Source organism: Dipodomys merriami, unplaced genomic scaffold, assembly GCF_024711535.1.
Source record: "Dipodomys merriami isolate MVZ:Mamm:240054 unplaced genomic scaffold, mDipMer1.0.p SCAF_1830, whole genome shotgun sequence".
NCBI lineage: Eukaryota > Metazoa > Chordata > Mammalia > Rodentia > Heteromyidae > Dipodomys > Dipodomys merriami.
The window spans coordinates 31736-57664 of NW_027203194.1; the positions used below are offsets into that span (position 1 = coordinate 31736).

The window sequence follows — 25929 nt, forward strand, 5'->3', positions numbered from 1 at the left end:
TTGGTTTAATTTCTAAAGAAATACCTGAATGAACATCATTCAGCTTCCACTGTTTATTATTCCTGGAATAATTGCTTAAGGAGAACAAATCCATGTCAAAGACACTTGTGTTGATGAACACAGGCTTTTAGCATAAAGTACCTTGAACATACAGGGAATAGTTTGTTGTGGATATATAATCCAAAAGAAGTAATTTTTGTGGCTATTTACTTCCTTGTTGTACCAAAGAAAATCTGTTCCCTATTCTAAAACATATATCAATTTAGTGGATATTAGTGATATCAGTTTGAATTAGGTGTGCATAATATATATAATGTATGCTATTACATAACATATGAATGTTATAGTTATAATGTATGTATCATTACTTATATTCTATAACTACTATAAATAATATATGTATAAAACTGGTTTTAGTATTATACTGTGAAGGATACAAGAAATGAAAACTTTATTTAAACAAATATATTTGTAAGTTTTAGTCACATAAGTTATTTTTGTGCCAATACTGAGACTTGAACTATGGTCTGGGTGTTGTCCCTGATCCATTTCACTCAGACTAGCTTAATATAGCTATCTTCAGATCTCAGCCCCTAAGTAGCTGGGATTGCAGATATTAGTCATGTTAAATTTTTTAATTCCATCCTTGGTAGGTCCGTACATAATTATTTTTGAATGTTCAATTATATTATGATAGTCCATTTCTAAACTAATTCAGAATAAATAACTACTTATTGGAGAAAACTATAAATTGCAATTGAAATTGTAAGGACCCTACTTTACTATCAATTTTCAAAGATATTGCTAGTTTAATTCCTGGACAGACAAGTAGAAAAATTAAATTATGTGTGCATAATACATGTAATATACTATAGTACATAATATACAAATAATATATTTATAATATATGCATAATTAGGAGTATTCTATAATTACTATAAATAATATATGTATAAAACTGGTTTTAATATTATACTGTGAAGGATAGAAGGAATGACAACATCCCTATCTTAACTATCTCATTTTCAACAGTATGTAAACTATGCTATAAACATATACCATCAATAAAGCACACCTGTGTAATCACATATTCACCTTCAAATATTCTCATCGCTATGAACATCCTCTAAGATTGGCTACACTTATCTACAGCAAACACTTTGTGATACTTTCTGGGTAATGTTGCTTGTCTTCATCCTTATCAGCCCTTCAGCAACTTCAGTGAAGAGCATTTTCTCCTGCTTTGCCTGTAGATTATATCAACCCAGCAAAGAAACTGTGGCTGGCACTTGAGCACTGGTACATTCAGAGGTTCTTTGGTTTTGTTTTAGTGTAAATGAAAACATACTGATTTGAAAATACTATAAATATTTGTTCTTTAAGTTTATTGTTAATTCAAATATAATAGGGGTGGTTTTAGTGGTGTATGCCTTTAAATCTAGCTATTTAAAAGTCTGGAAACAGAGGATCATAGTTTTAAGCTAGACCAGAGAAATGAACCACTTATCTTCAACTAAGAATCAAAAAGCTAAAAGTGGAGCTGTGGCTCAAATGGAAGACTGGCAGCCTGAGCACAAAAGAAAAGTAAAAGAACCTATGCCCCTAATTTAAGTCACAGTATTAGCACTCATATACTATATATACATATACATGGTTCCTAAAATATCCTGTGAGTTAATTTGTCAAAACCTGGTCATAGATTACATATGAGATGTGAAGAAGTATGTAAGTCTGAAGTGACACCAAGGTCTTTTGACAAGACAACTAGAAGAGTTATCACTTAATCGAATAGTAATGAGGAATAGGTTTGTAGATAAAGATCAAAGCTCACTATGGGATCTTTTGAGTTTCTTAAAATCAGCAGCTAGGAGTTGTCAGTAGACAGGATGCTATAAAGGACTTGAATTAAAGAAAGAACAGAGCTGGAGAAAAAAATACAGAAATAATTACATGTACTCAATGGTAACAATCATGAGAAAGAAGATTACAGAACTAAGCCCTGAGATACACAAATATGTAAAACATGACAAATGAAGAAAAACTAATAAGGATATAATGCAGACTTATAGAGATAGGTATTTTTAATGTTTAAGGGCTATGAAGTGATTGTGTGATGACCTAAAATTTAAGAAATTGGTAAGGTCAGCTATTCCTTGGGCCAACCATAGCTGATAGTTTAAGTAAAATGGGGCCACAATAGTGTGTCTTGATATACCAAAGTGAAAACAGATCAATATTTGGAAAGCTATTTTTGGACATGTGGTTGGAGTGACAAACACTGCAGTTTGTTCAAGTGTCAGTAGAAACAGTTTTAGCACAATGATAGAATTCTTTCAGGGATCTGGTAGATTTTCCCTGTCTTCAATTTCCCTTTTTTTCTGAGAACTAAAATATCATCACTGGAAGCCAGTCCCAAATTGTGCCTTTGGCAAGTTACCAGATATTCAGTCTATCACATACCCAAATAACAGAAAATGGGAACAGGTATACATTGAGCACCACAGTAGACAGGTCTCTGGACTTTCTCATGAAGAGCCTTCTGCTGTTGTGGGATAGATAGGGCTGGATAATATACAAAATAGCCATCATACATTGAAAGTATTCTGCTAAGTTGACACCTGAGATACTGGATGTTTTAATTGCATTGTATTGATTTTGATGAATCAGTTAATCAGATTCCTTATACTATATCATGTTACTAGACTGTGAAATGCATGTTTATTGCATTTTCTTTGTATAACATATAGCATGTTTTGAAATTTGGTAAAATCATTCATCATTTTATTTTTTTCAATATGGATTACTTCTAGTTCTCAAGAGTGGGGAAATGCCCTGGAACTTTGTACCTTGAAGTCATATGTTGCCATGTGTCATATCCTATTTTCCTTGTACAGAGTTGGTAATAAATCATATGTAATTTATTTTTTATTTTAATTTATTGTTTATTGCAGAGTTTGAACTAAGGCCCTGGGCACTGTTCCTGAGGTCTTTGGCTCAAGGTTATCTCTCTACAACATCGAGCCACAGTATCAATTTTAGTCTTGTGTGATTAGTTGGTGATAAGTGTCTCAAGGGAACTTTTCTGCCCAAGCTGGCTTTGAACTGTTGATCCTCAGATATCAGCCTCCAGATTAGCCAAGATTACAGGCATGAGCTACCAGCACCTGGCTATATGTAATCTAAACTGAAGTTTTCTTCAAGTGTTTAATCCTACATTGAAGTTATTTTTCTTACAAACTTCCTAATACATATGTAATCTATTCTATTTTGAAAAGTACTGTTGTACCTCCCACTTATTTATGGCATTTCTGAAATCCAAGTTCCTCTGTGTTTCAAGGTGGATACTTTTGCCTGTAACAAGTATTGTTGTTGAACACATAACATCTGGCTACTTAGAAAACAAAAGATGTGAAACTACCGTAGCCAGATAAAGAACTTCCAGGACAATTCAAGGGCAACTCATGTACTGTCTGTGTAGGTGAATAGGGACCATAGAAAAGAAATTCTTATACTTGTAAGTGATTGAGTGTTTGTGCACATAGATGATCACTTGTTTATCTGTTGCTATAGTTTTACACATTCACTAGTAAAACTATATCATGTGTGTGTGTGTGTGTGTGTGTGTGTGTGTGTGTGTGTGTGTGCAGATCACAGTTTCCAAAATCCAGAGAACCACCTCCATGGGCATCACTTTCTTATGTTGCTCTTTGGGTAATAAGAATGAAACCTGGAACTGTCAAATGGTAGAGAAATTACTCAGTGATTCAAGCATTTATCTTTCAATATGTTGCTTGCTCCTAACACTAAAATTAGGAAGACTGTTAATATATAATATATGTTATAATATATTTAATATATTATACATAACGTATAATATATTGCATATTATAATATATGCTATATATAATACCTGACAGTAGTATATATTTATAAGGAAAAATACAATAAACTTATCTATGTCCATACTTTCCTAGCCATGATTAAGTTCAGTAGATTTAGGTGCATTATATCTCAATAGGAAAAGTCTACTGAAGTTCTGAGGACCTTGAGCTAGATAAGGAGAATTCCTGTAAAAGAAGCCTCTCCTCAATTATGAGAAAAGATAAGTTTGGAAATTTGTTTTTTTTTTCGGGGGGGTGGTCATGGGGCCTGAACACTGGGCCTGGGTGCTGTCCCTCACCTCTTCACCTCAAGGCTAGTGCTCTACCACTCAAGCCATAGCACCACTTCCTTTTTTTTTTTTTAATATTTTTTATTGTGAAAATACTGTACAGAGGGGTTACAATTACATGGGCAAGATAATGAGTACATTTCTTATCAATCATTGTAGCCTTCTCCTTTGTTTACCTTTCCCATCCCTTCCCAGCCACCCCCTCTGTCTCCCCACCCAATCCTCCCCCCCACCAAAGTTGTAAAATTTGTTTTTGACATGACAACTTGTACTTCTCATTGTTGCAACGGTCCACCTGTATTCTTATTTAAATGACTTGTTTTTCCCCTTCCCCTCCACAAATTAAACTGACATCAAATACAGTGAAAGCAGGGGTTATACTGTGAGGGAGGGACATACAAAGCAACAAAGAAATAACCTTACAAATGTGTTAGAAACAAATGCATGAAAGAAAAAGAACATTTAAATACATATCTTAGGGTTCATTCTCCTAACATCGCCTTATCTGACCTTTTCTGCTTGACTCATACATATACTAGATATTGCAAATAAGGGAAACCATGGGACCTATGTTTCTTTGGGGCCATAGCACCACTTCTGGCTGAGGAATCAAACCGAGGGCTTCATGCATGTAAGGCAAGCACTCTAACCTCGGAGCCACCTTCCCAGCCCAAATTTGGTAGTTTTTGAGAAGAGGAATTTGGCATTTGCTTTGCATCCTTGATTAGTAGGTATCATTTTGCTCCAAATTTTGTCTCCTTTTATGTTCCCTAAACACTTACACAGGATCATCATTCCATAGCATATCTTTAAGTCCTTCTTTTATTTATTTTATCATTATTGTTTTGTTGTTGTTTTGCTGATGCTGAAGCTTGAATTCAGGGACTAGGCAGTTTCCCTGAGCTCCAGGCTAGTGATCTACCACTTGAGCCACATTACTACTTCTGGGTTTTTCTTCCTGGGCTTGCTTTGAATCATAATACTCAGATCCCACCATGCTGAGTAGCTTGGATTACAGATGTGGGCCACCAGGGCCCAGCAAGTACCTCTCTTTTAGATATTATTCTAAAAGCCTCCTATCCAAGGTCACTCCTAAGATAGTAAATGGAACTATGCCAATAGTTCCTTCACATTTTCATCTCCTGTTATGGCTATGGTGTGTCTTTTCCATCTTATTTTGAACTTACTTCACTGTTCTATTCTTAATCCATTGTTCTAGGTGTGCTACTAAAAATTAACTAAATTTAGTGGGTAGAAACCCTAAATCACTCAACTATTAATTTCATTTAATTTTTTCAATATGATTGTTTTTCTGTACAAATATGAGCTTATACTCAGCTTCTTGCATCTACCTATTGGCATAAGCAGAGCCTAGGCTTATTCTACCTCAAATGCAAGAGGTTAGCCAAATAATAGCCTACAGTATTCCTGCCTAGGAGTCAGGACAAGTAGTTGAGTGCCTGAAAGAAGCAATGCATTCCTGGCATGGGAAGGGGTGGGAGAGACAAGAGCCCAGAGAGCAAACTGGCAGTCACAACATTTAACAACTTCTCCTTTGGGGAAACTGACCTCCTGCAAAGTGGTGGTGAGATAACACCTAGTGAATTTTCATATATGAAGGAAGTTGTCATGTCTCAGTACAAAACTCACTTGTAGTCAAAGAGAGGATCATTCTTTTGTGTCCTCCATAGGTCCAGTCTCACTTATCTCCATCTTAGACTTTGCCCAGACTCTATTCCTACCAGAAGATCCCTAATGAGGAGAAAAGTGTGATCTCTTGGCTTCTGACTGGCCCTGTGGGAACTGAGGCCACTTTTAGTTTTGAACCTGTTCCTCCTGACAAGGCTATGGATGATGGTGGGAAAGCTCATTCTCTGAATTGTGCCCTAGTACCAAATCTCTTCAGAGAAAGCCAAGGAATTACAGATTCTGCTTGGGGGGGGGGGGTGAGTTACTCCATTTCCAAAGAGTTCAATTAATATCTGATTCTGAGGCCAGGTGTAGGTCCTTCACCAGATCCTTCAAGCTGGAGTGGATGTTACCTCAGACTCCAGGCCATCCTCACATTTCTCCAGCTCTTTCTCATGAACAAAATGGTCATAGGAGTTGATTCAGAAACAAGGAGAAGTGAGAGTAGCAGAAGAATCATCAGAAGGGGGAGGAATTAGAAACTTTGGGTGAAAAAAGGGCTCAGAAAATCTAGGATCACTCACATCATTTGGGAATCACATCATAAGATTAGGGAATAAAAGTAATAAATTACTACCTAATTAGTAACTCCGCTGCTCTGACTACATTACAAGTGTTCTGTTCAAAGGTACTGTCCTAGCTCTATTTTGATGAGGAAAATGTAGCACATTCACAAAGTTCTGAGTATCTTCATAGCCAGGTTGTTCTTACTCTCTACTTTTCTGTTACTTTCCTTTGCTGGATTCTATCAATGACACTAGAAAGTGTTATCATCTTCAGACAAGTAATTACATTTTCTTTTAATCCATTTGTTATAAAAATAAAAAAAATTATGGGGAAAACTATGTCTATGGTACATTTTCTTCCAAGGCATATTTATTTTATGTTAAGTATTATTTTAATAGTTTCATTTTTAAAACTTGAGGAAAATGTTTTGTTACTATTAGCACTAATTATTGCACCTTTTTTTGTATTTTTCCATGTCTGTATGTTTGTTATTAAGCTTCTAAAATTTTCTTTTCCCCCAACTGTTGCCTTCTTAAAATTTCTTCAAATTATAAACTATATATAATAGTCCTGTATATGTTCATTGATATATTTAAATTTTGATCTAATATCCACATATTATAGGTTATCTTCAAACTGTTGTAATTGCTCTGAAAATCTATATGGAGGTCCCTCATTAAAGCAAAAACACAGTGCCACAAAACCCAGTGAAAATAGGATTAGGTATCTATCCAAAAATATTTAGCAATGATACAGTAGAAACATTCACTTCTCACTGGGCGCCGGTGCCTCACACCTGTAATCCTAGCTACTCAGGAGGCTGAGATATGAGGATCGAGGTTCAAAGCCAGCCTGGGCAGGAAAGTCTGTGAAACTCTTATCTTCAATAAACCACCAGAAAACCGGAAGTGGCACTGTAGCTCTAGTGGTAAAGCACTCGCATTGAGCTGAAGAGGTGAGGGACAGCACTCAGACCCAGAGTTCAAGCCCATGACCGACAAAAAAAAAAAAAAAAAAAAAAAAAAAAAAAAAAAAAAAAAAGCTGATAATGAGCTGAGCTGTTAGAGGTAGTTTCCCTAAAGATCTAAGAGCTAAAAGTGGAGAGGCAAACCCAGAGCTCTGCACTACATCAGTCCACCATGCCAATTGCTTCTACCATAGTACTAACTACCCAGTTTGCACACTCATGACCTTTTTACCCTGATTGTGCCCCACAATCCCTCACAACTTTTACTCTTTCACTTTGTCTATGCTTTCTTGTCCCTGCTAAACTCTTCTGGATGCCTGTATTAGCTACCCCAACCCTTGCAAAGCTGTTGCTGCTACCCAATTTCCTGCCACTTCAACTCAGTTATTACAGTCACAATTACCCTTTCCCTGGTATCCTAGTCTCTGCTACTCTTTTCTGCTACCCATAATTCATAACACCATTGTTCCAGCCACTTGACCCCTGACACCCTTGTCTCTGATACCACATTCCCAAACAAAACAAGGGAAGAGTGGGCACAGACAGTCGACTTGGGTACTCCTCTTGCAGGCACATTGGGACATTCTTCCTCAGGTATTTAACACAAGGGACTTATTGGCGGTGGAAAGAAATGAGGTTACTCAGAGGTGACTAATATCCAAGGATATCAACTGACAACTTGTTGCTAGGAAAAGAAAGCCCTAAGGTGAAAGTTAATGAGAAAAAGTTTTACAAAGATATTGGGGATGATGCAATAGGTTTAGCTTAGTCCCTTCTACTAGTGATCTGAATTATTTTTTGACATAGATATGTAACTACTTTGCATTTTAAAAATTATATGAAGATGCATCTTTGTGTGGTATTTATATTAATTTATGAAATAGTTGCATATGATCACATTAATGATATTCAATATTTTATGTTCAATGTTATGCTCATGAGGCTGCCTTTGGCAATATGAATTGAGCTCTCTAACAACAAATGGAATTTCATTGTCAAATACTACAAGGAGATTACTGATGCTAGTACCAAAATGAAAGCTGGAACAAAAAAACTGAAGAAAGCTGCAAGTTTGATGGGAAGGGGTCAGTGGTAAGGGCTATGATGAAAGAGAAATTTTTCACCATGGAATCTTGGAAGAATAGAATGTGTTTTGTTGAATTACTTAGCTTTTTAAACCTTCTTAGAAAGCAGAACATTATTTTTATTCTTGCTTTTTGGTAGCTGTTTAATGAATGGTTTAACAAAAAAATTATCAAAATGACTGAAAATTAAATGATGTGAATTATCAGATTAACATTATACCTAAAGTTGCCCTGAGATGCAGGAAGATTGGATTCTTTTCTATTAAATTAATGGAATAAACTTCCTTTTGAATGGTTGGACAGTCCATGACACTTGTTCCAAAACAAGAAAAGATACTGGAGAGAAAAAAAAAGAGGAAGGAGACTCAACGAAGCTGAAATTAGCATGTTCTCATTTGGAGTTTAATGGTTTTTTTCTACAAAGAATAAGAATTTCATCTTAACATAATAATTTCAAAATGGATGTGCTACAGGATAGCTTGTAAATGTAATATTTAATGCTGTTGAATTACTTGAAGACAAATGTTTACAGAAAACTTTAAATTCCAGAAAAACTGTAATGTTCCAATAAACACCTGGAAGAAATATAATTTAAAAATTCATGGTTCAAAGCAAACCCTGGCAGGAAAGTCTGTGAGACACTTATCTCCAAACAAGAAGTGGCACTGTGTCTCAAGTGGAAGAGGGCTTCTCTTGAGCTGAAGAATTCAGGGATATGTTAAAACCCAGTCCCTGAGTTCAAGCCCCAAGACTGACAAAAAGAAATTTAAAAAAAATTAAAGCATTAGGGATGGGAAGGAGACTCAGTAGTAGAGTGCTTGTCTTGCATGAATGAGGTCCTGGTTTCAATTCCTCTGCACCACATAAGCAGAAAAAACTGGAAGTGGTGCTGTGGCTCAAGTGATATAGCCTTGAGCTGAAGAGCTCAGGGACAGTGCCCAGACCCAAAGTTCAGGCCCCCTACCAACAACAACAACAAAAAAAATTAAAGCATCAAACAATCCGAAGAGGTTGTCCAGAATAATGAGTGCCGCATTATCCGTTTACATGACTTAGTGACTTGAAACCTAGTTTACCAGGGGAGGTGGTGGGCAATTTGTGTCTTTGCCAAAACCTGCGAAATTATTTTGTACTTTCCCAAGGAGGGACAAAACAGGGAATGGGGGGAGGAGGATAGGTGTTTGGGGGCCTTGCCTTTTGGTTCAGTGATTGTTTTCTGGAGTCAAATTCAGAGAAATCCTGCTTGCAATCCTAGTTGCATGGGGAATGAAGAAGCCAAGCCCTGGAATTGGACTTTGCACTGTCCTTGGCCCGGTTCCAACCACCACTGGATAATCCAAGTCCCATTTCAGGAACAAGATGCCTTGAAGACTACTGATCCACTGGGCAGGTGGACCTAACCACAGCCAGGAAAGGCAAAAAATTCAATGCCGAGGGCATCACTGGAAATCTACAACAGGCAGAGATTTTTAAATATATTTTATTGTAAAAATACTGTACAGAGGGGGTTCAGTTACATGAGTAGGGTAATGAGTACATTTCCTATCGAGCATTGTTACCTCCTCCTTGGTTTTTCCCCTACCATCCCTTCCCTCCCCACCTCTCCAACTCCTCCCTCCTCAATCCCTGCCTGACATTGTAAATTCATTTTCTACATAGTGTCCTGTACATCTCTTCATCACAATGGGTCAACCTGCAGCCCCATTTAAGCATTTTGTTATATCCTTTCACTCCCCAAATCACAAAAGTAAATATAGAAGATGCAGAACATTGGAATCAAATACAGTGAAAACAGGGATTATACTGTGGGGAGATGAACCTACAAAAGAATCACATACTGCATTATAAGTATATTAAAAACAAAATCAAGACTGATTTGGGGTATATTTCACTTAACATCATCTTATGTGGTCATAATAACATAACTTTTTATCTTTTCTGCTTGTCCTAGACATGTACTAGTCCTTGCAAATAAGGGAAAGCATGGGACCTATGTTTCTCTGGGCCTGGCTTACTTCACTTAATATAATTTTTAACAAGCCTTTCCATTTCCTAACAAATGGGGCATTGTCATTTCTTCTAATGGAGGCATAGAATTCCATTTTGTGTGTGTGTGTGTGTGTGTGTGTGTGTGTGTGCGTGTGTGTCACATTTTCTAGATCCATTCATCTACTGAGGGGAATCGGGTTTGGTTCCATATCATAACTATAGTGAGTAATGCTGCAACAAACATGGTTGTGCTGGTAAAATGACCTTGTTTGCGATCATTTGGGTAAATGCCCAAAGGTGGGATTGCTGGGTCATAGGGAGCTCTAAGTGGAGTCTTTTGAAGAATTTCCATACTGCTTTCCAAAGTCGTTGAACAAGTTTACACTCCCACTAACAATGCAGTAGGGTTCCCGCCAGCATCTGTAATAATTACATTTCTTTTTTTTAAATTTAATTTAATTTTATTTGTGAACATACTGTACAGAGGGGTTACAATTACATGGGCAGGATAATGCGTACATTTCTTACCAAGCATTTCAGCCTCCTCCTTTGTTTACCCTTCACATCCCTTCCCAGCCTCCCCCCTCCCCCCCAATACCAATCCTTCTCCTCCCCCCCCCCCCCGCGTTGTAAAGCTCGTTTTGGACATGACAACTTGTACTTCTCATTGTTGCAACAGGTCCACCTGTATCTTTAAACAACTGGTAATTACATTTCTTGATTATAGACATTCTAACTGGAATGATGTGCGATCTCAATGCTGTCTGATTTGCATTTCTTTTATGGCTAGAAAAGTTGAGCATTTCTTCATGTGTCTAATGGGCATTTTCATTTCCTCTTCAGAGAAATCTCTCTTTAAGTCTTTAGCCCATTGAGTTATCCGGCAGTTGTTTCTTTGATGATTTGTTGTTGGGGAATTTAATTTTTTGAGTCCTAAGTATATTTTAGATATAAGACCTTGTCCATTTTATGACTCATGAAGATCTTCTCCCAGTAGGTGGGCTGTCTACAGTTCTTGTTAGCTTTGACCTTTGCCTTGCAGAAGCTCTGGGGTTTCAAGCAATCCCATTTGCCCAACCTTTCTTTGATTTGTTTTATTTCTTGTTGTCTATTAAGAAAATTTCGGTGTGTGCTAAAGAGCCCTAGAGTTTCTCCTATTCCTTCATGTAATGTTTTCACGGTGTCTGCTTTTATTTTGAGGTCTGTCCATTTGGAGTTGATTCTGGTGCAGGGCAATATATACGGATCTAGTTTAGTTTTTTTTTTTTTAATTTAATTATATTTTATTTGAGAACATACTGTACAGAGGGGTTACAATTACATTGGCAGGATAATGCATACATTTCTTACCAAGCATTGCAGCCTCCTCCTTTGTTTACCCTTCACCTCCCTTCCCAGCCTCCCCCCTCCCCCCCACCCAATCATACCCCCCTCCCCCCCCACACCGACATTGTAAAGCTTGCTTTGACATGACATTTTGTAGTTCTCCTTGTTGCAACAGGTCCACCTGAATCCTTAAACGACTTGTTTGTCCCCATCTCCTCCACATGTTATACTGACATCAAATAAAGTGAAAGCGGGGGTTACACTGTGGGGGAGGGACATACAAAGCAACAAAGAAATAATCGTATAAATGCGTTAGAAACACATACATGAAAGAAACGAAAACATTAAAATACATATTTAAGGGTTCGTTTTCCTAACATCACATTATCTGACCTTTTCCACTTGACTCATACCTATACTAGATATTGCAAATAAGGGAAACCATGGGACCTATGTTTCTTTGGGCCTGGCTTACTTCACTTAATATAATTTTTTCCAAGCCTTTCCATTTCCTAACAAATGGGGAAATGTCATTCTTTCTGATGGAGGCATAGAATTCCATTTTGTATATATAACACATTTTCTTGATCCATTCATCTACTGAGGGGCTTCTGGGTTGGTTCCATATCTTAGCTATGGTAAATAATGCTGCAATAAACATAGTTGTGCTGGTAGCTTTAGTGTGGTCTTGTTTTTATACATTTGGGTAAATGCCCAAAAGTGGGATTGCTGGATCATAGGGGAGATCTATGTGAAGTCTTTTGAGGAACCTCCATACTGCTTTCCAAAGTGGTTGAACAAGTTTACATTCCCACCAACAATGAAGTAAGGTTCCTTTCTGTCCACATCCCCTCCAGCATCTGTTGTTAGAGTTCTTGATTTTTGCTGTTCTAACTGGAGTGAGGTGATATCTCAATGTTGTTTTGATTTGCATTTCTTTTATGGCTAGGGATGTTGAACATTTCTTCATGTGTCTATTGGCCATCCTTGTTTCTTCTTCAGAGAAGCTTCTCTTTAAGTCTTTCACCCACTTATTTATTGGGCAGTTGTTTCTTTGAGGATTTGTTGTTGGGTGGTTTAATTTTTTGAGTTCCAAGTATATTTTAGATATGAGACCCTTGTCCATTGTATGGCTACTAAAGATCTTCTCCCAATCGGTGGGCTTTCTATTGATCTTACTAGTTATGTCATTTGCCCTGCAGAAGCTCTGCAACCTTATGCAATCCCATTTGTCCAACGTTTCTTTGATTTGTTGTGCTTCCGGGTCTCTATTCAGAAAATTTCGACCTGAGCCAAGGAGACCTAGGGTTTCTCCTATTCCATCCTGTAATGTTTTCAGAGTGTCTGCTTTGAGTTCAAGGTCTTTGATCCATTTGGAGTTGATTCTGGTGCAGGGTGATATATAAGGATCTAGATTTAGTTTTCTACAAGTAGTTAACCAATTTTGCCAGCACCATTTACTGAAGAGGCTGTCTTTCTTCCATTCTATTTTTTTTAGCTTCCTTATCGAAGATTAGATGGCTATAGGTCTGTAGGTTCATTTCTGGGTTTTCAATTCTATTCCATTGGTCCTGAGGTCTGTTCTTATGCCAATACCAAGCTGTTTTGATTAGTATGGCTTTATAGTAGAGTTTGAAATTTGGTATTGATATTCCTCCAGCAGTGTTCTTTCCGTTGAGAAGTGTTTTTGCTATTTGGGGTCTTTTATTGTTCCATATGAATTTTTGGATTGCCTCTTCTATTTCCTTGAAGAATGAGGGTGGAATTTTGATAGGTATTGCATTGAATTTGTAGATAGCCTTGGGAAGTATTGCCATTTTCACGATGTTAATCTTGCCAATCCAGGAGCATGGGAGGTTTTGCCATATTTTAAGTTCTGTGTTGATTTCCTTTTTCAAGATTTTAAAGTTTTCATCATAGAGGTCCTTCACTTCTTTAGTTAAGTTAATTCCTAGGTATTTGATTTTTTGTGGGGCTATTACAAATGGAGTTGCTTTCCTAATTTCAGCCACACTTTTCTCATTGTTGGCATACAGAAAAGCCATTGATTTTTGGGGGTTAATTTTATAACCTGCTACTTTGCCAAAGTTTTGAATCAGCTTGAGTAATTTGGGAGTGGAGTCTATGGGATTCTTTAAATACAAGATCATGTCATCTGCAAAGAGGGAGAGTTTTATTTCTTCTTTCCCTCTTTGGATCACATTTATGTCTGCATCTTGTCTTATTGCTGTAGCAAGGCATTCCAATACTAGATTGAAGAGAAGTGGAGAGAGTGGGCATCCTTGTCTTGTTCCTGAGTTAAGAGGAAATGGCTTTAGTTTTTCACCATTGAGTATAATGCTGGCTGTAGGTTTGTCATATACAGCCTTTATTGTATTGAGGAATGTTCCATGGATTCCTAATTTTTCCAAAACCTTGATCATAAAGGGGTGTTGGATCTTGTCAAATGCTTTTTCTGCGTCTATTGAGATAACCATGTGGTTCTTGTTCTTGCTCCTGTTGATGTGATGAATAATATTAATTGATTTGCGTATATTGAACCAGCTTTGCATCCCTGAAATGAATCCTGTTTGATCGTGGTGTATGATTTTTTGGATGAATTGTTGAAGTCGATTGGCCAAAATTTTGTTGAGAAGTTTTGCATCAATGTTCATCAAAGAAATGGGTCTATAGTTCTCTTTCTTTGATGAGTCCCTGCCTGGTTTTGGGATGAGGGTTATGATGGCTTCATAGAATGTGTTCGGTAGTGAGCTTTCTCTTTCAATTTCATTGAAGAGTTGGAGGAGTATTGGTGTGAGCTCTGCTTTGAAGGCCTTGTAAAATTCCGCTGTAAAACCATCTGGTCCTGGACTTTTCTTAGCTGGGAGGTCTCTTATTGCTGTTTCTATTTCAATGCTTGATATGGGCCTGTTAAGATAGTTTAACTCATCTTGGTTTAGTTTTGGCATGTCAATATTTGCTAGGAAGAGGTCCATTTCTGTCAAGTTGTCGAACTTATTAGCATAAAGTTTTGAGAAGTATTCCCTTATAATGTTCTGAATCTTGGTTGTTTCCGTGGTGATGTTTCCATTCTCATCTCTGAGTTTATTAATTTGGGTGTGTTCTCTTCTTTTTTGATAAGATTTGCTAAGGGTCTGTCAATTTTGTTAAGTTTTTCAAAGAACCAACTCTTTGTTTTGTTGATTCTTTCTATAGTTTTTTTGGATTCTAATTCATTTAATTCTGATTTAATTTTGATTATTTCTTTCCGTCTACTGGATTGGGGTTTATCTTTCTGCTCTTTTTCAAGGAGGTTTAGATGTGTCATTAAATTGCTAGTTTCAGATCTCTCCAATTTGTTGATGTAGGAGCTCAGAGCTATAAACTTGCCTCTGAGTACTGCCTTTGCTGTGTCCCAGAGGAGCTGGTAATTTGTGTGTTCATTTTTGTTGAATAGCATGAACATTTGAATTTCCTTTCTAATCTCTTCCATGACCCACTCTTGATTCAGCAGTGTGTTGTTCAGCCTCCATGTGATACCGGACTTTTTTTGGTGGCTTTTGGTGTTGAGTTCTAATTTTATTCCCTTGTGGTCAGACAGAATGCAGGGTATAACTTCAATGTTTCTGAATTTAGACAAGTTTGCTTTGTGGCCTAGAATGTGGTCTATTTTAGAAAACGTTCCATGTGCTGCTGAGAAGAACGTGTATTCTGATGCTGCTGGGTGAAATGTTCGGTAAATGTCTGTTAAGTCTAGTTGATCTATGCAGCTGTTTAGATCTGCGGTTTCTCTGTTGAGTTTTTGCCGAGTTGATCTGTCTAGTGGGGAGAGTGGTGTGTTAAAATCCCCAACAATTAATGTCTTTGGATCTATATGGGATTTGAGGGAAAGTAGTGTTTCTTTGATAAATTTGGGTGCTCCATTGTTTGGTGAATAGATGTTTAGAATTGTAATATCCTCCTGAAGGAGAGATCCTTTAATTAGTATGTAGTGACCTTCTTTATCTCTTCTCACGATTTTTAATTTGAAGTCTATTTTATCTGATATTAGGATTGCAACTCCCGCCTGTTTATGAGGGCCGTTAGCTTGGTAGATTTTGTTCCAGCCTTTAACATTGAAAATGTGTTAGTTTAACAGTTGTTTAACCAATTTTGCCAACACCATTTACAGAAAAGGCTATCTTTTTTCCACTCTATTTTTTTAGCTCCCTTTTCAAAGATTAGGTGGCTATTGGTCAGTGGATTCATTTCTGAGTCTTCAGTCCTTTTCCATTGGTCCTCAGGTTTGTTGTTGTGCCATTATCAAGCTGTTCTTATGACTGTGGCTTTTTAGTCGAGTTTGACATCTGGAACTGATATTGCTTCAGCACTGTTCTTTCTCTAAGGATTGACAAACCTACAGCCAGCATTATAGTTAATGGCAAAAAGTTAAAATCATTTCTTATAAATTCAGGAATGAGGGGCTGGGAATGTGGCTCAGTGGTAGAGCGCTTGCCTTGCATGCATGAGGCTCTGGGTTCCATGTCTCAGCACCACATAAGCAATAAGAATAAAAGCCGGAAGTGGTGCTGTGGCTCAAGTGGTAGAGCGCTAGCCTTGAGCTGAAGAGCGGCGGGACAGTGTCCAGGCCCAGAGTTCTTGCCCCACGACTGGGGCATGAAATAAATAATTAAAATAAATTCAGGAATGAGATAAGGATGTCTGCGCTGTCCACTCCTCTTCAAATTAGTATTAGAATGCTAGCTGGGGCAATAAGACAAGATACAAACTTAAAGGGGATCCAAATAGGGAAAGATGAAGTAAAACTATTCCTCTTTGCAGATGACATGATCTTGTATTTAAAGAACCTCATGGACTCCACTCCCAAGTTACTTGAGCTGATCAGAAACTTTGGCAAACTAGCAGAATATAAAATTAACCCTCGGAAATCAATGGCTTTCCTGTATTCCAATAACGATAAGAGTGAGGCTGAAAATAGGAAAGCAATACCTTTTTAATATTCGCAAAAAAATACAATAGCAAGGAGTTAACTTAAGAGGTGATGGACCTCTATGATGGAAACTTTAAAAACCTGAAAAAGAAAATGAAAGCAGAACTAAGGAAGTCGGAAACCTCCCACGCTCCTAGATTGGGAAGATTAACATCATGAAAATGGCAATACTGAAAAAGGCTATTTCCAAATTCAATGTGATACATATCAATATCCCAATCTCACTTTCAATGAAATAGAAGAAGCAATCCAAAAATTCATATGGAAGAATAAAAGACCCCGAATAGCAGAGAGGATTTTTGTGATTCTCATTTTGTATTACCACTTTCATTCTACAAAGTAATCTATGGATTTTAACTTTCTTCCCTCCCTTTGGATAAACCTCACAAAAACCCTGCCTCTAGCTCCCAAGACACCTAACTCTTAGGTCTGGACAATTGTTCCTAGATAGTGAATTACTTAGTTGTATTTTGAACGCATAAAACATGCATATAAAACTAGCACATTTTGATCTCATGAGAAAACTGCCTTTTTCCCTCTCTCAAATTCATTTCCTGATAGGCATTTTTAGAAAGAATCTATTTTCTTTTTTAGATGAAAGGCTTGTAGGAAACTATGTTTATAATCTGGCTCTTCCTCCTGTACCTCAACACCTAAAACACAAATTTCACAAAGCATTTATAAGAAACAATACAAAAACCAAAACACTGGGAAATGCTCAGATGCAGAAAGTTTTACAAAACCCAGAATATAACTCTGCTGTCTGAGGCCGGGGCTCTCTGTGTAAATTAACAAACCCCAAAAGAACAGCCAAGAGTACCAGACATGAGTGTCTCTGGCTGATACTCCATGGACAAGGAGCATGGAGGGGCATCCTGAGCCTGCAGGAGAGTGTCGGGAGGAAAGTTTCCCTGCCAGCCTGAGTACAAAAGTTGGCATCACCCCACCTGGGCCTGTATTTCTTGTCTTCTCCCCACAGCTGAGAACAATCGTCCCTTACTCCATGGAGGATACTGTACAAGCTGATCCCCAGAGCGGCTTCTGTTTTGTCTGCAGTCCTTCCTAGGTGGGTCCCCCCTCCCACCGTGTGTGTGTGCTCTCAGGGGCTGATCCTTAGGGCCCAGGCCCATGGGGCTTGTGGGTATTATATGTGGGTCAGTGGCACTGTGTCATTCACACAGCAGCTTCCCTAGTCCAACAGCAGGTACACCCTGATATTCTCCCACAGTCTCAGGTGAGGTGCCCAGAAGCACCCGTGTTGGGTAGGCTGCCACTAGGCTCCTACTTCATCAGAGGGGCCAGATGAAGTGGCTGCTGACTGAATTACTAATTATTTTATGGAGCAGTTATAAACAAATTGATACTTATTACTGTATGATATATAATGCTATATCCTTGAGTCTCTAGTCTACAAAATCATTGAACTTGATACTAGCAAGAATGTATTTTATTTTATGTGTTTATAAGCCCATAATGGCAAACTGAAATGAAAGTACAACAAAACTCTTCTCCAAAAAACACATTCTAAAATCACAGAATTTGAAAAAAATTGTATGTAAGTGCAAATGAAATTATACTAGGATAGTAAAATACACACAAAAATATTACATTCGTTACATTCAAAAGTAAAATAAGTAAGTACAGAAAGAATTCCTACTGGATAAAAAATATTACAATGTTTAACAGGTAGAAGTGATATAGGTTATATGTTTCCTTTTTATAAAACTTATTTATATCTTCCTGTTCTGTTTATCTTAGTGAAGGAAAATGTTAGAAAGCAGAAATTATATGTGGCATCTCTTACTTCCAGTACTACAAAGGAGAGTGGCACTTCCTAATGGGAGTCCTGGAATGACACCCACACCCAGCTCATGTAGACCCATCAGAGGTCCCTGTGGTGACCCTGAGGGGGTCTGGAAAACCGCACTGCTGTTGCAGCAGGTGCAGTATTTGTTGTGGTGGGCTGCATCCAACAAAGCTCCATCAGTGACCAGACCAAGCAACCCAGCCTCAGGTGCCAAAGCCAGGAGGTAAGGCAGGGCAGACCCCAAGTCCTGCCTTCCATGTGTGTGGCCTGCATTGCCAAGGCCAGACCCATTCCTGCTTTGGATACCAATGAGGGTAGAGGATGAGCCCATTGCTGCCAAAGGGAGCATCCCCGGAATGGCACCCAGAGCTGGGCCCATGTGGACCAGAAGGACAATGGAGGAGGCTATACAGCAAAGCCAAAGGGGCTTTGATCCCCCAGTGCTGCAGCTGGTGCACTGCAAGTCCATGCTCCTCTGGCACTGATGGGCATATGCAGGGATGGCACCTTACCCGAGATCACAGGGACCAGAAAATGGAGGTCCGTGGGGATGCTGAAGGGGCTCCAGGGTGCTCAGCTGCCACAGCTGTCACAAGCCCGCTGGCAGAAGGGCCAGCACACGACTCTAATCCCCATTCTGCCCTAAAGTCTGAACCAAGTTTGGGCTGCCTGGCCCCAAGGGGGTGAATTGTCCACCAAGCCTTCCTTCTCTTGTGGACTGTGCAGTGTACAAGCATGGTGTTCTCCACCCCACACCCATGGGGGCAGGCAGTGACCCCACAACAGAGTCTCACTGGGATGGCACTTGCACCCAGGACCACCGAAGACCAGTACCAGCACACCTGGCAGAGGAGAGGGCAGCAGTGGACTCAACTCCAGCCCCATGGCTGCCAGATCCTGGGTGAAATGGAACAAGTGAGAATGGGAAGGGAGGTGGGCAGGGTGGGCAATGCTCATCTGGCAATGGTAGGGACCATGCACACACACATCCCTTCACTGCACATCCACCACAAGGGAGGGGCCCCACTTCTCAACGGGTGACCTGAAGAGGCCCCACACCCACAAGGACTACATAAATGGAAGTTCACGTGGTGATATTGAAAGGGCTCCAGGGTACAGCCTTGCTCCTGCACTGATCAACTGGCACAAAAAAAAAAAAAAAAGGAAAAATGACCACTACACCTTTTCATCAATGATAACCTATTATACTTTCAAAACAGTTTTACTTTCCTCTTGTCCTATATTTTTGCATGGGGCCCTCTGAATTAACCAGAAATCTCCAGGATTTCTTCATGCACAGTAATACAAATAAATATAGCTTCTATTCTTTTTTGAATTAAGGAAGGTTGCATTTAGTTCTTTCCCATGTTTGATTCATGAAAAAGAAATCCTGAAGTGTATCTGTAAAACACAAAACTCAAGCTACCCAGAGAGAAATAATCACATGATTAGTGGTTCAAATGATATTTCATCTTTGCATTTCTTTAGAAAACTGCATACTTGGGGCTGGGAAGGTGGCTCAGTGGTAGAGCGCTTGCCTTGCATGCATGAGGCTCTGGGTTTGATTCCTCAGCACCACATAAGCAAAAAGAAAAAAGCCAGAAGTGGTGCTGTGGCTCAAGTGGTAGTGTGCTAGCCTTGAGCTGAAGAACTGAGGGACAGCGCCCAGTCCCAGAGTTCAGGCTCCACAACCGGACCACCCCCCAAAAAGAAAGAAAGAAAGAAAGAAAGAAAACTGCATACTACTTTCTACAATGAGAATATTAACCTGTATTTTGACCAAGAGAGTACAAAATTTCCTTTCCTCCACACTCTCACAACATTATTACCTTCTGAGTATTTCCAAGGGCAGGTTTTTCCTATGTGCAGTACCCCAGACTGGCCTTAGAATCAAATCCTCTTACTCCAACCCCCTAAATGCTTGGAATTACAAGCCTTTACCACCACACCTGACTCCTTTGATTTCGTTGATAAGAGTTATAATAGTTATGAAGTAGTATCATAGTAATTTTGAGTTGCATTTCTCTAATGACTTCTGTTCAGAAAGCATTAAGCCAGCATAGAAGTGGTATTAAACACAAATTTGTAAACCCACTGGTGATTTTCAGGGCTTTTTGGAAAGCAGGTCTATTCAGAACTTTCATCCATATTAAATCAAGTTTCTTGTTAATCTCATCTTTAATATCTCTATACAAAATGAATACTTAATTCAATATAGTAGAAAGGAAAAATTAAGCAACTCCTAACATTTTTCACTTTTCAATAAAATGATATTGCTTAAATCAATTTCTGTTTATGCTTGAGACTATACTACTTAATTTGGTTAGACCTTTTACAAAGCTTTATATACTTTATTTATTTTATGTTGATTGCTCTTTCCAAATCCTGCATGTCTAATTTTGGTTTCTTTCAGTCTCATGTAGTTCAGATTTCAAACCGAAGAATAAATGGAAGGAAACAAACAAACAAAAAAAAAGAGTTCCTCTCATCTGATGATGCCTCTACAAGAATGAGGAAAGAGTTCATCCTGCTAAGGATCTATGATAGAATTTCAAAAAGAGAATTCATTCTTCTAGGTTTTCCCTATCTTTGTGATGTACCTTAAATTATATAAAACAAAATACACTGCTCAGATACTCTTACGTTTTATCAGTTTTGTACATTTTCATATGGACTTCACATCTGTCTACAACATTCCTTCTTTATAAATGTCCCTGATATTTTTACACTATCAAGACATAAGATAACCAGTTTGATTTACAGCATGAGAGTTATCCTCCTGGCTTCCTTGGAAGCAGAGCATGGTCAATAGATAACATTACTTCTGGTTGCTCACTTCATGTAATGGTTTCTGTAATACATTTTATTTAGTATTTAAAAAACTGTTGGCTAAACTCAAAAGCTCATTCATAGAAGTTTATGTTAAGTTTTTCACAAGTTTTAATTCTCTTAATTCTTAAGATAACATTTGCTATAATACTAATATTATTACCATTTAAGTGTTGGGAAAAATTGTAATTAAAGGCACTAAATGCATGGCCCAAATACACACAGTGAGGAAAAAAATGAGTCAAAGTTTCCAAAAGTCTTTCAGCAATTCAGAAAAGGTAGGTAAAATCTCACCATTCTCTTACACTCTAAATTCAATATTAATATTGCTCAAGAAGTAATAGCATAGCAATTATTGCCGATGATGATTGTTTTCTGTCACAATTTGTCTTCAACACAGACTGTGTTGGTAACATTGCGTTATCATGCACAGAATTGAGCTTATACATTGAGTTTCAAAGACAGCCAAATTTCTTCTGTACTACAGTTCCATTTTTCTTTTTAAAAAGTACCAAAACTTTTAAATATCATCACTTTCTGTCTTTTAAGAATCCAAAAGAGAAATAAATTCACATTTAATTTAATAAATTCACCTTTACTTTTAAAGCAAAGTGCTTTAAAAGTAGGAGATGATAAAAACAGGCCCCCATGAAGTAAATTTTCTTCTACTTTTAAAATTATTCTGAAAACCTTGTGCTGCTTGGTCACACCCGTAATCTTGTTTACTTGAGATATCTACTCAGGAGGCTGAGATCTGTGGATAACAGTTGGAAGCCAATCAGGGCAAAATTATTTTTGAGATTATTTTTCAAAAAAATTTAATGAACTAGCAAAGAGCCAGGAGTGCAGATGTCGCTCACCAATCTAGAGAGGAAAGGCCTAGCAAGACCTTAAAGCCCTGAGTTCAAATTCTGAGCACTCCAACACACTTGTGTACCCGTGTGCACACACACACACACATTTATTCAAAATACCCTCGTGTCAGTGTTTTGCATTAATTTATTTGTTAACAAGATTATATGGATAAAATAAGGGAAATAAACTCTTCAATCTCAGAACATTTTTATACATTTTTTATTTTAAAAATACTGCACATGAGCAAGGTAATGAGTACATTTCCTAACAAGCATTGTTACCTCCTCCTTTATTTTTCCCCACCATCCCTTCTCTCCCACCTCCACAAGTACACTCCACTCCTCCTCTCTCCTTCCCCTACCTAAATTGTAAAATTCATTTTTCATCATACGTCTTGTGCATCTCATTGTTACAATGGGTCAAGTCATATCCCTATTTAAGCATTTTGTTGTTTTCTTCTTCTCCCCAAATTAGAGAAACGTATATACAAGATGTAGGCGCACCAACTTCAAATCCAGTGAAAAAAGGGGTTATAGCGTGGTTGAGGAACATATAAAGGAACAAAAAAAATCACATCGTACAGTATAAGTATGTTAGAAATAATAGCAAGATAGAATCACTTGTGTACCTATCTTGGTGTTCGTTTAGCTTAACATCATCTTATCTGGTCAAATGCACATAGCTTAAGACATTTTCTGATAATCCCGGACATATATTAGCTATTGAAAATAAGAGAAACCATGGGACCTATATTTCTTTGGAGTTGGCTTACTTCACTTAAAAATTTTTTTCCAAATCTTTCCATTTCCTAACAAATTGGGCAATGTCATTCTTTCTGATGGAGGCAGAGCATGCAATTGTATATATTTACCAGGTTTTCTTGATCCATTCATCTACTGAGGGGCATCTGGGTTGGTTCCATATCTTAGCTATGGTAAATAATGCTGCAATAAACATAGTTGTGCTGGTAGTTTTAGTATGGACTTGTTTGTGATCCTTTGGGTAAATGAACAAAAGTGGGATTGCTGGGTCATAGGGGAGCTTTATGTGGAGTCGTTTGAGGAAACTCCATACTGCTTTCCAAAGTGGTTGAAGACTTTTACACTCCCACCAAGAATGCAGTAGGGTTCCCTGGTGGCCCCATCCCCTCCAGCATTTGTTGTTGTAAAAACATGGATTGCTTCACTAATTTTCAAGTCATCCTTGAGCAGGGGCCATGCTAATCTTCTCTGTATCATTCTGATGTTAGTGTATAGGCTGCCGGATTAAGCACAGAACATTTTTTATATAGAAGGTGTAATTTATTTTCTTAGTCAATTCCACAAAAAAGTAAGTTCAAAAGAATTGTCATGAAATTTTAGAATCATGCATTTCTTACATAAGCACACATTTTTGATGTTGGCATAATTTGTGGAGGGGAAGGGGAAAATGTTTAAATAGGGATACAAGTAGACCCATTGCAACAATGAAAGGAACTTTACAACTTTGGTATCTCTACTACTGCCATACCTGCAGATTGTAACTTCATTGCTTCTTTTGAGGTAAGTATCACTATGCCTGGGTCTGCTTGGACTGTGGTCCTCCTAACACAAGCAAAACATATAGCACCCATCAAATGGTTAGAGTTTCTGAAACTTCCTTTTTTTTTTGGTCTGGGCTTGCCTGGAACTGCAATTCTCTAATCTCTGTTTTCTAAGTAGATAATATTACAGGTTTGAGCCACTTTATCCAGTAAAAGTATACAATTTCAAGATATCTTGATATTGCCTATATTTGTGCTTAACATATATAGCTAACCTTAATTTTCTCCCTCTTTTGTTTAGTACTCTGAGTTGAAAACATTGACTTTCTTGATATACATGGCTTTGTTTTGGGTGGAATCCCATCACAATCCAAAAAATCTTCCAAAAAGTTTATGTCAAGAATCTGGAAAAGAAGGCTTCAGGTTGGAAAGAAAACACTGATCCTTAACTTATAATTGCAGTATATTTATAGTGTTAGTCAATACTTTCTGAAGTATGAGAAGAGAAGGAAGACAGAAATGTGAAAGATGTCAGGTCTCTGTGGAATTTCTGTAGTTGTCACTTCATGTTATATTCTTCCTTAAAACTTGCTTTATTAAAAGCCTCTGGGTGGATATTTGTTGGACTGATTGGTAACCTTACCCAAGAAATGAAGCTGATTTTAGAAGGTTGATGATTTGGTAAATAAAGGAATGATGAAAATGAGAACAGATATTGTCACAGAATGAGCCGACAAGGTTCATTGCTGAACAGCAAAACAAAGCAGTTTCAAGTCTGATGATGCACATTGGAACATATATAGATAGATACATATATGTATACATATACAAACATATGTGAAAAAGTATATATGCAGTAGAATACAGAGAAAGTTTGTGTGACAAGTATTAAACTATATCAAACTGGTTGCAGGAAAGGTCCAGTAAAATATCAATAGTTTAGCATAGATTTTGCATAGATTTCTAAAGGATGAAAATTCTTCCCTCATTTTATACTTTACAAATATCCTTAGTATATTTTAAGTTTTTTATATTGTAGTTGGAACATGTATATAATGCTGAGAATTGGAATTACATAAAGTATGCAACATGAATAGGTCAGCCAGAATAGGAAAGTTCATTAGATTCTTATTTCCAATTAACCACCAGGAGAAAAGGAGTTCCAGTTCAGATTTTATGTAGAGCACTGGCCTTGAACACAAAACGACCAGTCAGGCCATGAGTTTAAGCCTTAAGATCTACAGAAACAAAAACACAAAATATAACTTGGAGTTAGATATTTTATAATGAAGCATTTTTATATACTCTACATTGTTACAAAGACTAGATTTCTGTGTTAGCTTTATAACCTACCATAATAAATGATATTGTCCATTTATTAAACAGAAAGGCTTACTCAGATTTATAAGTTTGAAGGTTTCAGTGTATGTTCAGTCGGTTTTATTGTTTTGGTGGCCTGTGACAAGACAATGTCAAGGTGAGGAGTATGACAAAAAGAAATGTTTTTGACCTAGAATGATTAAAAGAGAAAAGAAGAAAGAAGATGAGAGTGCATGTTCTCATAGGTTTTATTCTGAAGAACTTAATCTCCAGAAGAACTATTCAGTATTCTCCACAGTCTGGGAGGAAATGGAAAGTCATTTTTCTTTAACACATAGGTCTTTCTGGGGCATTGTAAATTCAAATGGCAACATCTTCACCAATGATAATGACTTGTCCAGGGGTGGAAGCAACTAGATATTGCTATAAATTCCAATCAGATCCTTTTTCTTCTCATACCATGAAAGCCTGCCACAATTCCCAATCAAATCCCATCAAAGATTCAAACATTAATGCTGTCCCAAAAGTTCTGTATGCAAACCCAGGTACATTCACTTCATTTAAGACGGCAATAGTATATGAAAATTTTAAGTCTTCCATAGAAAAAAATTCATATTAAGTGAAGTAAGCCGGTACCAAAGAAACTTAGGTCCCATGGTTTCCCTTATTTGCAATAACTAGTATATGTCTGAGTCAAGCAGAAAAGGTCAGATAAGTTGATTTTAGGGAAGTGAACCCTAATATATGTATTCAAATTTTTTTTCTTTCAGGTGATTGTTTCTACACATTTATAAGATTATTTCTTTGTTGCTTTGTATGTCCCTCCCCCATGGTATAACCCTGCTTTCACTGTATTTGAGGTTGGTATAATTTGTGGAAGGGAAGGAAAAAAA

The 25929-nt window shown here is 37.6% G+C and overlaps 1 non-coding gene across 1 annotated transcript; it reads right to left on the reverse strand.

Moving 5' to 3' along the window:
• Positions 1-23360: 23360 nt before the first annotated feature.
• Positions 23361-23467, reverse strand: LOC138830098 (U6 spliceosomal RNA). The gene has a single exon (XR_011372870.1). It is a non-coding gene; the product is annotated as a U6 spliceosomal RNA (small nuclear RNA).
• Positions 23468-25929: the final 2462 nt, after the last annotated feature.